Source organism: Heptranchias perlo, chromosome 20 (genome assembly GCF_035084215.1).
Source record: "Heptranchias perlo isolate sHepPer1 chromosome 20, sHepPer1.hap1, whole genome shotgun sequence".
In the NCBI taxonomy this organism is placed as follows: domain Eukaryota; kingdom Metazoa; phylum Chordata; class Chondrichthyes; order Hexanchiformes; family Hexanchidae; genus Heptranchias; species Heptranchias perlo.
Window position 1 is genome coordinate 20236853 of NC_090344.1, and position 13559 is coordinate 20250411.

Consider the following 13559-nt stretch of genomic DNA (forward strand, 5'->3'; position numbering starts at 1 on the left):
GTTGGGGAGAGTTATAGAACAAAGAGATCTAGTAGTACAGGTTCATAGCTCCTTGAAAGTGGAGTCACAGTTGGATAGGGTGGTGAAGAAGGCATTCAGCATGCTTGGTTTCATTGGTCAGAACATTGAATACAGGAGTTGGGATGTCTTGTTGAAATTGTACAAGACATTTGTAAGGCCACACTTGGAGTACTGTGTACAGTTCTGGTCACCCTATTATAGAAAGGATATTATTAAACTAGAAAGAGTGCAGAAAAGATTTACTAGGATGCTACCGGGACTTGATGGTTTGACTTATAGGGAGAGGTTGGATGGACTGAGACTTTTTTCCCTGGGGAGTAGGAGGTTTAGGGGTGATCTTATAGAAGTCTATAAAATAATGAGGGGCATAGATAAGGTAGATAGTCAAAATCTTTCCCCAAAGGTAGGGGAGTCTATAACGAGGGGACATAGATTTAAGGTGAGAGGGGAGAGATACAAAAGGATCCAGAGGGGCAATTTTTTCACTCAAAGGGTGGTGAGTGTCTGGAACGAGCTGCCAGATGCAGTAGTAGAGGCGGGTACAATTTTGTCTCTTAAAAAGCATTTGGACAGTTACATGGGTAAGATGGGTATAGAGGGATATGGGCCAAGTGCAGGCAATTGGGACTAGCTTAGTGGTATAAACTGGTCGACATGGACATGTTGGGCCGAAGGGCCTGTTTCCATGTTGTAAACTTCTCTGATTCTATGAATCTATACCGTGAACATTGCCAGCTGAGTGCGTCTAATTTTCCACCATTTAATCTGCTGTCTGAAAAATATTCAAAAAAAACGAAATTGGCTCGAAATAATTCGGATTATTCCTGTTTCCACAATGAATGACACTCCCTTTATTTTGGAAAAGTAAAATGGCATTCACATTCCGACAGGTTTCAGTTGATTTGTGAGAGATCTTCAAAGGATCAATCTCCGGTTAAGGCGGCCTTTTTATCTCTCTCTCTCTGTTGGCAGAATCCAAAATGAAATTGGAGCTCGACTAATCAGGCAAGAAATCAGGAATCACTTTCGCAAACAAAATACGGCCGGAAGCTGGAACTCTCTCATCCCAAAGGATGTGGATTGAGGCTCAAATCAAATTTTCAAATCTGATATTGATAGATCTTTTTCTGGTTCGGTTACCAAGGGATATGAGTCAAAGGCGGGGAAACAGAGATGAATTACTGATCACCTCATGATCTAATTGAATGGGACAGCAGGCTCGAGGGGCTGAATGGTCTTCTCCTCTGCCGATGTTACACTCCTGCTCAGTGCGGGGCTGGACGACTGGTAAGAGGCATCAGACTTGACTCCAGAATGAAAATCGGGTGTTCAGATTCAGCCACCTTGGGATTGTCGAACAAACTGAACCCCGACAGCAACGTCACCACCTGCCTCTCTGCAATAATAGGATGAGAAGGAGCCCTGCCGCTGGCCCGGCGAGCTCAGTCGGTAAAGCACGAAATTCCTAACCTCAGGGTATTGGGATGAAAACAAATATTGGGGATTTTGAGTTCTATTTTTCACAGTGGGTGATGAAAGGTTCAAAGTGCAACCTCTTATCTCCAGTTCAAGAAATCCAGTAATATAAACAGACACAACACTGAGCTGTGTGAAAGGAAACCGTGAGCGTTGCCAAATATCCAGTCCCTCCTGATACTATCTTCTCATTCCCTCCACACGGGACACGCCCGATACCGTTTCAATAGGTTTCATTTTTGCTGTTATTAAAAATGTTGATAGTTAGGATGTGTAATATTTAGAAGATGGCAACTCTGGATCCATTCGCCGCTCTGATACCTCCTGATACCCACTTACCCTCCTTGATTCTCCCTGATCTCCTTATCTTCTCTGATACCCTCAGAGAGTCCATTATCCTCTTTCAACCTTGTCAGCGCCCTTTACACTCTCTGATACCCGCAGTCCTCACCCACTGATACGCCCTGAGAGTCATTAAACTCTCTGATACACTTTGAAAGTCCTTGCCCTCTGTGAGATCTCAATATGCTCTCTGATACCCTCTGACTGCCCGCTCCCGTCTCTGAGCCTCCTTGCACGCTCTGATGCCCAATGACTGTCCCATCCCCTCTCTGAGATGCCCTTGACCCAATGGACCGCCACTAAGAAGCGATTAGACGCCCTGAGGCCTTCTCAGAACCCATTACCGTCCCTGCTATCAAAGTGCGGTGCAACTTCACAGGTGGATCTACCGGTCTGTGTTAAGGATGAGATCCAGAGTTTGATCGGTCACTGCTGCTTCCGCCTCTGAGAGCTCTATCGGCGGTCGGTACCGATCTTCCTCTCACAAACTGGGTGTGGATGTATGAGTGCGCTGTTGATTTATAAACTTTGGTAGTTGACGTATGACAGCGATGTTTATATATGAACTGCGGGTGTATCTCTATGAGTGCGATGTTTATATATGAAATGTGGGTGTATCTCTATGAGTATGATGTTAAAATATGAATTGTGGAATGAACAGGAGGGGCAATTCCTCCCGGGGTTATATTTTCTTCCATGACAATAACACAAAGTTAGGGTGTGCTGGAGAGCCGAAATAGCTCAGTTGGGAGAGCGTTAGACTGAATATCTGAATGGTCCTTGATTCAATCTTGAGTTTCGGTTGTTTCTTTGCTTCGATTCTCGGATTTATTTACAGTGAAATTTAATTCCCGCCACTGAAGGATTGGGGATTGAATAGCGAGACATCAAGGATGGGAAATAATTCTATCGTTTGTATTTGGCTGTTATTTCTCTGTTACCTTCTGCCTTTTTCTCTTGGTTTTGTCTCTCTCGGTGCCAGGTGACTATTTGATTTGTCCTAAACTGATCCATTTTTCACATCTCGGGGCGGTCAGACCCGCTCTGTCTGTCTGTTGCTGCTGATGATCATTAATGGGAACAGGCCGCGAGTTAAACGTTTATCTGCAAATTGGAGAAAGACAAATAAAAAGAAAGACGTGTTTATCCTGCCCAGGGGCAAAGTTACAACGGATGACATTCAAAAAACGGTCACAGTGAATTTTTCTGTGGATGTTCTTTGCAAAGCTTCGATTTCAAAAGTTACAAAAACGCGAAATAAATAAAGTAAATTACAAGAATCGAGTCCGTGATCATTATGTTACAGTATACTCTTTGCAAACGAGTTGACCGGCCGTACAAACGGCACATTAGGCTGTTTAATTAATTTTTGTACCTGCAGCGATTTCTGTACTTGGACCCCGAAATCTCTCTGCTCCTCCACAGCACCGAGTTTCTCACCATTTAGAAAATACTCTGATTTATCTTTCTTAGATTTAAAGTGTATGACCTCGGTCTCCCCCACATTGAACTCTATTTGCCACAGTTTTGTCCACACACTTAATCTATCAATTCCCACTTTTCAATTTCCTGCTACCATCTGCGTTACTTCCTGCCTCACCAGAAGGCTGCGTGTTCAAAACACGGGGTAACCGTTGCCTTTAGAGCTGATAGGATTCTGTATCGTTCCGGAATGAATGTTTCATCTGCTTTTTCTCAATAAACAGAACCTTGCTCTAAATTCTGGTTCTCTGGTTCTCAAATTTCAGCAAATCGTTTCATTTTGCCCTCGACTTTTGATCTTGTGCTGCGGATGAAACTTTTGCAAAGAGGGAGAAGAAGTCCCCAAATCGCCCCACGTGTATCTCAAACGCTTTGGGAAGAAGTTCTGTGGAAACAATCAGGAATTTAAAGGCACCTCAATGACCTGCACTTTCATTGAATGAGTTTTTTTCGCCATTGGAATCGACGTGAAATCGCTGTCGGCTTTCATCTCACTGAAGTGCAGAGTGTGGCCGCCTTGTATCGGTCAACGTGTTAGTGACGAGTTTGGGTTAAGCACGGGTCGCGTTTATTTCTGAAATCTCACTAAGCACCGGGAAAAAGAAACTTAGAATCAAACTGTCCCTGTAAGTGATGAATTGAAGGGAATATCGCTCCAAATAGATCTGGACAATGTGCAGCGCAGCCGCACAGGAGTTACAAATCCACCCTCTCACCACTCGGCAATCGCATGAACTGAACTTTACTCTGGCCCGTGTCACCGCGCTGAAATCGAGTCTTTCTCGGCCACATTTTTTCTTAACATAATAATTACTGGTTTAAGAGTGAAAATTGTCGTCCACTTCACTGCAAGTGCAAGAGACAACTTTACAGACACGGTGTAGTGTCACAGACCTGCTGGTTTGTCCTGCTCATTTCATCTCATCTCATTTTCAGCAAACCTGAATATTACTGGAACAGAGAATGGCCAATCACAGCTCAAAAATCAATCCTCTCTTCCACGAGCGGACTGAGTCTTTCAACATACAGGTGTTTAATGGCAAGGTGAGTTTAATTTTCAGAAATAATACAGCACAGATTTTCACTCGTGCAAGCTGCACACCCTTTATTTTGGAAAAGTAAACTGATTGGAAGAAAGCTGTTGCATTGAGCGCGGCAACCTGAAGCTTCAGCTCGATGAATTGGTCCTTGAACATTTGCATGCTTTGTTTCTGTGGCGCAATTGGTTCGCGCGTTCAGCTGCGAACTGAAAAGTTGGTGGTTTGAACCCACTCGAGGACGCTAAAGCAACCTTAACATTCATTGTCTCGCATTTCTTGGGTTCGAATGTGTGTCTTGTCTGCCAGAAAATGTACCGCAAACATTGCCAGCTGAGTGCGTCTGATTTTCCACCATTTCGTCTGCGGTTGGATAACAGGCATCTGAAAAATATCCAAAAAAAACGAGATTGGCTTGAACGAAGTCGGAATACTTCTTGACAGAGAAGGTTCGAATGTTTCAGGCGAGCTCCTTCAGACTGAATCACACTGACATGGATATTTCTGCAGTGAGCGACATCAGACTGTTTCCACAATGAATGTCACTCCCTTTATTTTGGAAAAGTGAAATGGTATTCACATTCCGACTGGTTTCAGTTGATTTGTGAGAGATCGTTAAAGGATCAATCTCCGGTTCAGACGGCCTTTTTCTCTCTCTCTGTTGGCTGAATCGAAAATGAAATTGGAGCTGGACTAATCATGCAAGAAATCAGGAATCACTTTAGCAAACAAAATACGGCCGAAAGCTGGAACTCTCTCATCCCAAAGTATGTGGATTGTGGCTCAATTCATAATTTGAAGTCTGATATTGATAGATCGTTTTTCGATTCGGGTACCAAGGAATATGAGTCCCATGCGGAGAAACAGAGATGAATTGCAGATCAACTCAATATCTAATTGAATGGGGCAGCAGGTTCGAGGGGCTGAATGGCCATCTCTTGTCCCGATGTTCCTATACTGCTCAGCGCGGGGCAGGACGAATGGTAAAAGACATCAGACTAACTCCAGAATGAAAAAACGGGTGTTCAGAAGTAGATACCCTGAGATTGTGGAACGAACTGAACTCCTGCAGTAAAGCCAACAGCTGTCTCTCTGCAATAATAAGATGGGAAGAATTTTGGCAGTCGGTCCGGCTAGCTCAGTCGGTAGAGCATGAGATTCTTAATCTTCAGGGTCGTGGGTTTGAGCCCCACGTTGGGCGAATTATGTTCTACTTTTCACACGGGGTGATAAAAGTTTGAAAGTGCAACCTCTTGTCTCCAGATTCTAACCAGACACAACCCTGAGCTGTGTGAAAGGAAACCGTGAGCGTTACCAAATATCCACTCCCTCCCTATTCGACCTTCTCGTTCCCTCCACATGGGACACGGACCGGTTCAATCGGATTCATTTTTTGCTGTTATTAAAAACGTTGAAGGTTAGAAAATGTAATATTGAGAAGATGACAACTCTGGATCAATTCGCCTCTCTGATACCTCCTGAGCAACCCTCCCCCCACCGCTCTTGCCCTCTTCGATTCTCCCTGAGCGCCTTACCTTCTCCGATGTCCTCAGAGAATCCATTATCCTGTTTGAACCTTTTCAGCGCCCTGATATGTTCTCTGATACCCGCTAAATGCCCCTTATCCACTTAGACGCCCTGAGCCTTCTTACACTCTCTGATACCCTCTGACACTCCCTTGCCCTTTCTGAGATCCCCTTTGATTCTCTGATAACCTCAGACAGTCCCTTCCCCTCTCTGAGATCGCCTTACACTCTCTAATACCCTCTGAAACTCCCTTGCCCTCTCTGAGATCGCCTTAGATTCTCTGATACCCTCTGACAGTCCCTTCCCCTCTCTGAGATCGCCTTACACTCTCTAATACCCTATGACACTCCCTTTCCCTCTCTGAGATGCCCTTGCCCCACCGGACCGCCACTAAGAAGGCATTAGACTCCCTGATTCCTTCTCAGAACCCATTACCCTCCCTCATACACAAGTGCGATGCAATGTCACAGGTGGATCTCCCTGCCTGTGCTAACGATGAGATCCAGAGGTTGTTCGGCTCCTGCTGCTTCCGCCTCTGCCACTTCTAGAGCTCTAGCGGCGGTGGGAACCGATCTCCCTCCCATAAACTCAGTGTGTCAGTTTTAGTGCGCTGGTGTTTCATAAACTGTGGGAGTGTATATCTGGGTGCGATGTTTATTTTTGAACTGTGGGAGTGTATATATGAGTGCGATGTTTATATATGAACTGTGGGTGTGTATATATGAGCGTGATGCTTATATATGAACTCTGTGTGTATATATATGAGTGCGATGTTTACATATGAAGTGCGGTAATGAACAGGAGCGGCAAGGCCTCGCGGGGGTTATATTTTCTTGCAAGACAATGGCGAAAAGTTGCATTTGCTTTGGTGTCCAAATAGCTCATCTCATTCGGAGTTGCATTAGACTGAAAATTTAAAGGTCTTTGGTTCACTCCAGTGTTTGGCAGTTTTTAATTATTTAATTTCTTCTTCTTTGGGTCAATTCTCACATTTATTTACAGTGAAATTTGATTCCCGCCACTGAAGGATTGGGGCTGGAACAGAGAGACATCAAGGATGGGAAATATTTCTATCGTCTGTATTTGGTTTTTATTTCTCTGTTAACTTTTGCCTTTTTCTCTTGGTTTTTTTCCTCTCTCGGTGCAGGGTGACTATTTGATTTGATGCATTTGTCCTAAACTGATCCCTTTTCCACATCTCGGGGCGGTCAGACCCGCTCTGTCTGTCTGTTGCTGCTGATGATCATTAATGGGAACAGGCCGCGAGTTAAACGTTTATCTGCAAACCGGACAAAGACAAATAACAAAAAAGACGTGTTTCTCCGGCCCGGGGGTAAAGTTACAATCGATGTTACTCAAAAAACTGATCCCGTGAATTGATCCGTGGACCTGTTTGTAAAGCTTGGATTTTAAAAGTTACGAAAACCCAAAACAAAGCCCCTTCTCAGCCCACACAGTTTTCAATCTTTTTTGTACCTATACTAGTTTGAAATGATTTCTGTACATGGCCCCCAAAATCTCTCTGCTCCTCCACAGTTCCGAGCTTCTCACCATTTAGAAAATACTCTGGTTAATCTTTCTTACATTTAAAGTGGATGACCTCGCTCTCCCTCACATTGAACTCTATTTGACGCAGTTTTGCCCACTCACTGAATTTATCAATTCCCACTTTTCAACTTCCTCCTTCTATCCACATTACTCACTGCTCTACCAGAAGGCCGCGTGTTCAAATCACACCCGGGTAACCGTTGCTTTTCAAGCTGATAGGATTCTGGATCGTTCCGGAATGTATGATTCATCTGCTTTTTTCTCAATAAACAGAACCTTGCTCTAAACTCTGCTTCACTAGTTCCCAAATTTCAGGAAGGCGTCTCATTCTGCCCTCGACTTTTGATCTTCAACTGCAGATGGAACTTTTGCAAAGAGGGAAAAGAAGTCCCCAAATCTCTCCACGTGAAGCTCAAACGCTTTGGGAAGAATTTCAGTGCAAACAATCTGGACTTTAAAGGCATCTCAATGACCTGCACTTTCTTTGAATGAGTTTTGTTCGTCTTTGCATTTTACCTTGAAATTGAACTCGCTTTTCATCTCAATGAACCAGAGTGTGACGACTTTGTATCTGTCAGCGTGTAATTGGCGAGGTTGGGGTAAGCACAGGTCGTTTTCAACTTCTGAAATCTCACCAATCACCAGAGAAAAGAAACGTGGAATCCAATTGTCCCTGCCAGTGACGAATTGAAGGGAATATCGCTCCAAGCAGATCTGGAGAACTCGCAGTGCAGCCGCACAGGAGTTCCAAATCCACCCTCCCGCCACTCGGCAATCATATAAACTGAACTTTACACTGGCCCAGTGTCACCGCGCTGAAATCGAATATTTCTCGGCCTCTTTTTTACTTAACATTATAGTTACTGATTTAAGTGCGAAAACTGCCGCTCGCCTAAATGTAAGTGCAAGAGACAACTTTGTGGACAACCGTGTATTGTCAGAGACCTGCTCGTTGGACCTGCTCATTTCAACTCATCACATTTTCCGCAAACCCGAATATTATTGGGAGAGAATGAAGAATGGCGAATCACAGCTCGAAAGATCAATCGTCTCCACCACGAGGGGATTAAGTCTTCCAACACACAAGTGTTTATGGCAAATGAGTTTAATGTTCAGAAATAATACAGCATGGGTTTTCATTGGTGCAAGCTGCACACCTTTATTTTGGACAAGTAAACTGATCGTGGAGAGATGTCATATTGATCGCTGCAACCTGAAGTTTTAGCTCTTTGAATTAGTGGTTCAACAGCAAACGCATTGCTTGGCTGTGGCGCAATTGGTTAGCGCGTTCGGCTATTAACATAAAACTTAGCAAGTCCGAACCCACCCAGAGACGCTAGGGCAACTTTTATCTTCAGGCTCATGCACTCGCATTTCCTGGTTTCCAATGTGTGCTTTGGCTGCAAAAGAAATGCACGGCTGAAAATCGCCAGCTGAGTACGGCCGATATTCCTCCATTTAACCTGTGATTGTCTTCACGGAAATCAGAACTTTTCTTGGCAGACAAGGTGCGAAGGTTGCAGAAGAGCAGTTTCACTCTGACATGGATATTTCTGCAGTGAGCGACACCAGACTGTTTCCACAATGAATGTCACTCCCTTTATTTTGGAAACGCAAAATTGTATTCACATTCCGAAGGGTTTCAGTTCATTTGTGAGAGATCATGAAAGGATCCTGCAGCGCTGCCTTGGATAATAACAACACTTCTAAGCCGCATTTCAGTCGCGGCAACAAATCCTTGCATCCGAGTATCTGCACCCTTAAATCCGAGTATCTGCACCCTTAAATCCGAGTATCTGCACTCTTACACCGGAGTATCGCACCCTTACACCGGAGTATCGTACCCTTACACCCGTTAACGAATTAACCGTCCGCAATCACCTTTAACAGCATCAGGAACGCTAAACAAAACGCAACAGAGAAGAAATTAGCTTTATAACTTTTCACTCATGTACGGAGACTTTTATTTACTGTACTTTGAGGAAGATTTGAGGAAAGTGGGCGCTGATACTCAGAAACTCTCCTTCGCGTGTCGCTACTTGGTGCTATTTTTTCAGCGGGCTCGTTGGTCTAGGGAATGATTCTCGATTCGGGTTTACTGATTGAAATATGCGAGAGATCCCGGACGAGTCTTCTTTTTCCCCACGCCTTTTGATCTTGACCTGCTGTTAAAACTAGCGATTTCGGTGCTGGAAAGTAAAATTTTGCAGCAAAACCGCAACAGCATCAATAACGTTCGTCAAGGAAGGGAAACAACCCCCTCCACTTCCTCTTATACAAGTGGCTCCAGTCCCACCCGAATTTATAAGGCTTAATCCTCTCTGAGCTGGATTGGCGAAACACTCTCAAGAAGGAGGCTCGTCATCTGTTCACTGCAAAAGCCAGTCTGCTGGACTTCCGGCTCTGTCAGACTGCATGTTCCTTCAGACAGGTTTCTAACTGGACACATGCATCCTGCTGCCGTGCGAGCATTGGTGCTTGAGGGGTAGAATTCATGTTTGCAGTAATTCTATTCCTGCAAAAGTAGCTGCTGAAAATCGCAAGATGGAAAGTATCGTGGATGAGCGATCTAACGCCCTGGTTTAAAGCTCAATCTAAATCCCATTATTTTTAGTTGGATCAAAATCATAGATTGTGTCTCCAATTCCGCAGCCTCCCTCCTGTAAACTAATAACAATAAACATCTAATCTGTTATTGAAACAGCGTAGGCCGGAGAAACCACATGGCAATACAAATAAGTAGATGCATTTTGGAACACACCAATTGTACCTTCAACTCCGGTCGAAATGTTCACAAGGAAAAGGACTGTTTGATGTCGGTGAGAGTCGACCAACAACCTCGGCATTTCCCGACCCTGTACTGTCAGATAAGGACCGCGCACTGACTGATTGCGCCGCTGGAGCCCGGTCACTTTGATCACCTGTCCCACTCTGCTGGAAAGAATCTTAAGGTGAGAGACCCCTACCTGTGGAAACGTGTCCTGTCCCCGTGATGAAACTAATATCTGCACTTCCACTTTCAGCTTCTTTCACATCCTCTGCTCCATCGCACTACAATCGGGTTTTCTGCGAACAGGTCAAAATAAACATTGGCAGAAATTCTAACAGCAGTGGGATTGAAACCCACTCCTCCATGGAAAGTTGATTGAACACCCTGGACCGCGAGGCCGCGCTATCCTAATGTCACAGCAACGTTTCAAGAGCTGTTTAACGCTCAAATAAATAAATTGAAGCCAATTGACCGCATTAACCCCGTGCTGGGGTTGTTCTCCTGAGAGCAGAGAACGTTAAGAGGAGATTTAAAAGAAGTGTTCAAAATCATGAAGGGTTCAGATAAAGTCAAAAAATAGAAACTGTTCACATTGGCGGAAGAGTCACGAACCAGAGGACACAGATTTCAGGTGATTGGCAAAAGAACCAAAGGCGATATGAGGAAACTTTTTTTACCCATCGAGTAGTTATGATCTGGAATGCGCTGCCTGAAAGGATGGTGGAAGCAGATTCAATCGTGGCTTTCAAAAAGGAATTTGATAAATAGTTGAAGGGAAAAAAATGCAGGGCTACAGGGAAGATGCGGGGGCGTGGTTCGACCTGGATCGCTCTTACAATGAGCCGGCATGGGCTCGATGGACCGAATAGCCTCCTTCTGTGCTGTAACCATTTTATGATTGTATGATTCTATTTATTCTCCTTATTTTATTTGCATGCATTTCTCCATCTCTCCCTGCCTCTGTCTCTTGTGTTGTCCGCTGATGGACTTCTCAGGCTTCCTTGAACGGCGTTGGCTGATCGAACCTGCAACACCAGCAGAGAAGGTTAAAGAAAGATTGAGACGGTAGGAAAAGTAAAGGTGCAATCCAGCTGCTGCAGCTAATGTCTACACATTAATGTCTCTTCGCTCTCAAGTAAGTCACTCTCTTTTCATACCTCTTATTTCGTGCTTTTTCTTTCTGCCTCCACCACCTTTGTCTGTATCCTGTTTTTGTTCTCTCATGTGTCTCTGCTGGATGATCCACAATTCAGACCCGCCGCTTCTTCCAGCTTTGTCTTCCTTCCACAATCATGGTCCATTTCATTGAGACTTTACTGCGGCCTTGCGACTCTAACATTCACTTTCATTTTTTGATGCCTTTTAGTTTGCTCTACATCGGCCCCTGTTCCGAGTGGACACATGTCCCGTTCGCATCAATGTTCATTTGTGACTTGAAACCAGTCGATACATTTCCATCTGCGTGTCTGCTCCAGGGACAAACACTTAGAAAGCAGGTCTGGCATTCGAAAGGACAGCGCATATTTTCCGTTAAATTTCCATGGGGTATCTTGTGATACGGGGGATGTTAACTGAAGAACTAGGTTTTGTTTTCATGTTGGTGCTTTTCCCGGAGCAGTTGATGTGCGGGAGAGACGGACGGCGCTACATAGCTGCGAATGACGGCTGAAAGCTGCACTTTAGCAATCTGGGCGGTGCAGGAAAGTCGGAAATGTTCCGCTTGATCTTAGTAGGTCTGTGGAAATGTCCGATTGAAAAGGAATGAGGGGAAATGAGAAGAGCGGCAATGGTGAAAAGGTGTCGATTACAGGAGATTGGCCGTGAGCGAAAGGTCCTTTGAAAGCTCGGCGCGGAGGGGATTTTGTTCCGAAACCGCAGACTTTAAGCGCGTGAGGAAAGTGAAGTGCGAGCTGCGTCCTTGGGTCAAATTGGGTGTTTTCAGGGAAACAGCCATTGTGAAATCACAAAAATGAAAACAGAAAATGCTGAAAACGCTGAGCAGGTCAGGCAGCACCTGTGGCCAAAAAAACAGAGGGAACGTTTCAGCTCTATGACCTTTATCATCAGATCTGAAGGGTTTGCCATGTGCGTGAGTAACTGCGCTGTCGAAGATGCTGGTTTCCATCTCTGAATTATGTGGGCTCGAATCTCACTGCTGCCAGAATTTGTAGAGCTTTTCATTTTGGCCGTCTCATCAAAAACCCTTCTTTAATCAGAAGTGCTTTTCCGTATTGCTGGTTTACACCTGTTTGCACAATTCAGCAAAGTCTGGATTGCCACCCAACTGTTTCTTAGACGGAGGTGTTGGGACTGTAAGGGGTGATCTCGGTGAAGTATCAATCAATGTGCACAATGGCGCCCTGGTGAACCGAGTACCTCTTATAGTCAGTATAATATAAAAGATATGGACCATAATTATGAATTTCTTCTTTGCATCACACAAGGATTTATTATCAGGGAATGTACATGAGCAGGTCGATTTACGTCACGCTCCGGTCGCTTCGCATCGCCTCCCACAAATAGAATAGAATCATCGAAAGGTCACAGCACGAAAAGAGGCCATTCGGCACATCGAGTCCGTGCCGGCTCTCTGCAAGTGCAATCCAGACAGACCCACTCCCCCACCCTTTCCCTGTGGCCCTGTATCCTCTTTCGTTTCAAATACTTATCCAGTTCCTTATTGAATCTGCCCCCACCACCCCCTCGGGCGGTGTATTCCAGATCCTAAACACTCGCTGTGTCGAAAAGTTTTTCCTCATGTCACCTTTGGTTCTTTTACCAAACACCTTAAATCGATGTTCTCTGGTCTTTGAACCTTCCGCCAATGGGAACAGTTTCTCTCTGTCTACTCTGTCTAGATCTTTCATGATTTTGAATACCTATATCAGATCTCCTCGTAACCATCTCTGTTCCAAGCAGAGCCATCCCAGCTTCTCCAATCTATCCACGAAACTTATGCCCCTCACCCCTGGAATCGTTACAGTAAATCTCTTCTGTGGGGATTCGGTATTAACATCGCCGAATCCCCCACTATCAACATACTAGTGGTTATCATTAACCAGAAATTTAACTGGACCAGCCACATGAATACTGTGGCTGCAAGTGCAGGTCAGATGCTGGATATTCTGCGCCAAGTGACTCACCTTCTAACACCCTAAAGCCATTCAACCAACTACAAGGAGTGAGTTGGAATACTCATATGATGGCCATCGACCTGAAACGTTAACTTTGTTTCTATGTCCAAAGATTCTGCCTGACCTGCTGAGGATATACACATTTACAGTTTTTATTTCAGATTGGCAACATAGCCAGTATTTTCATGTTGAATAAAGGGGGTTTCGGAGACTTTTGTATGC

General features: G+C 44.6%; 1 non-coding gene across 1 annotated transcript; it reads left to right on the forward strand.

Moving 5' to 3' along the window:
- Positions 1-5485: 5485 nt before the first annotated feature.
- Positions 5486-5559, forward strand: trnak-cuu (transfer RNA lysine (anticodon CUU)). The gene has a single exon. It is a non-coding gene; the product is annotated as a tRNA-Lys (tRNA).
- Positions 5560-13559: the final 8000 nt, after the last annotated feature.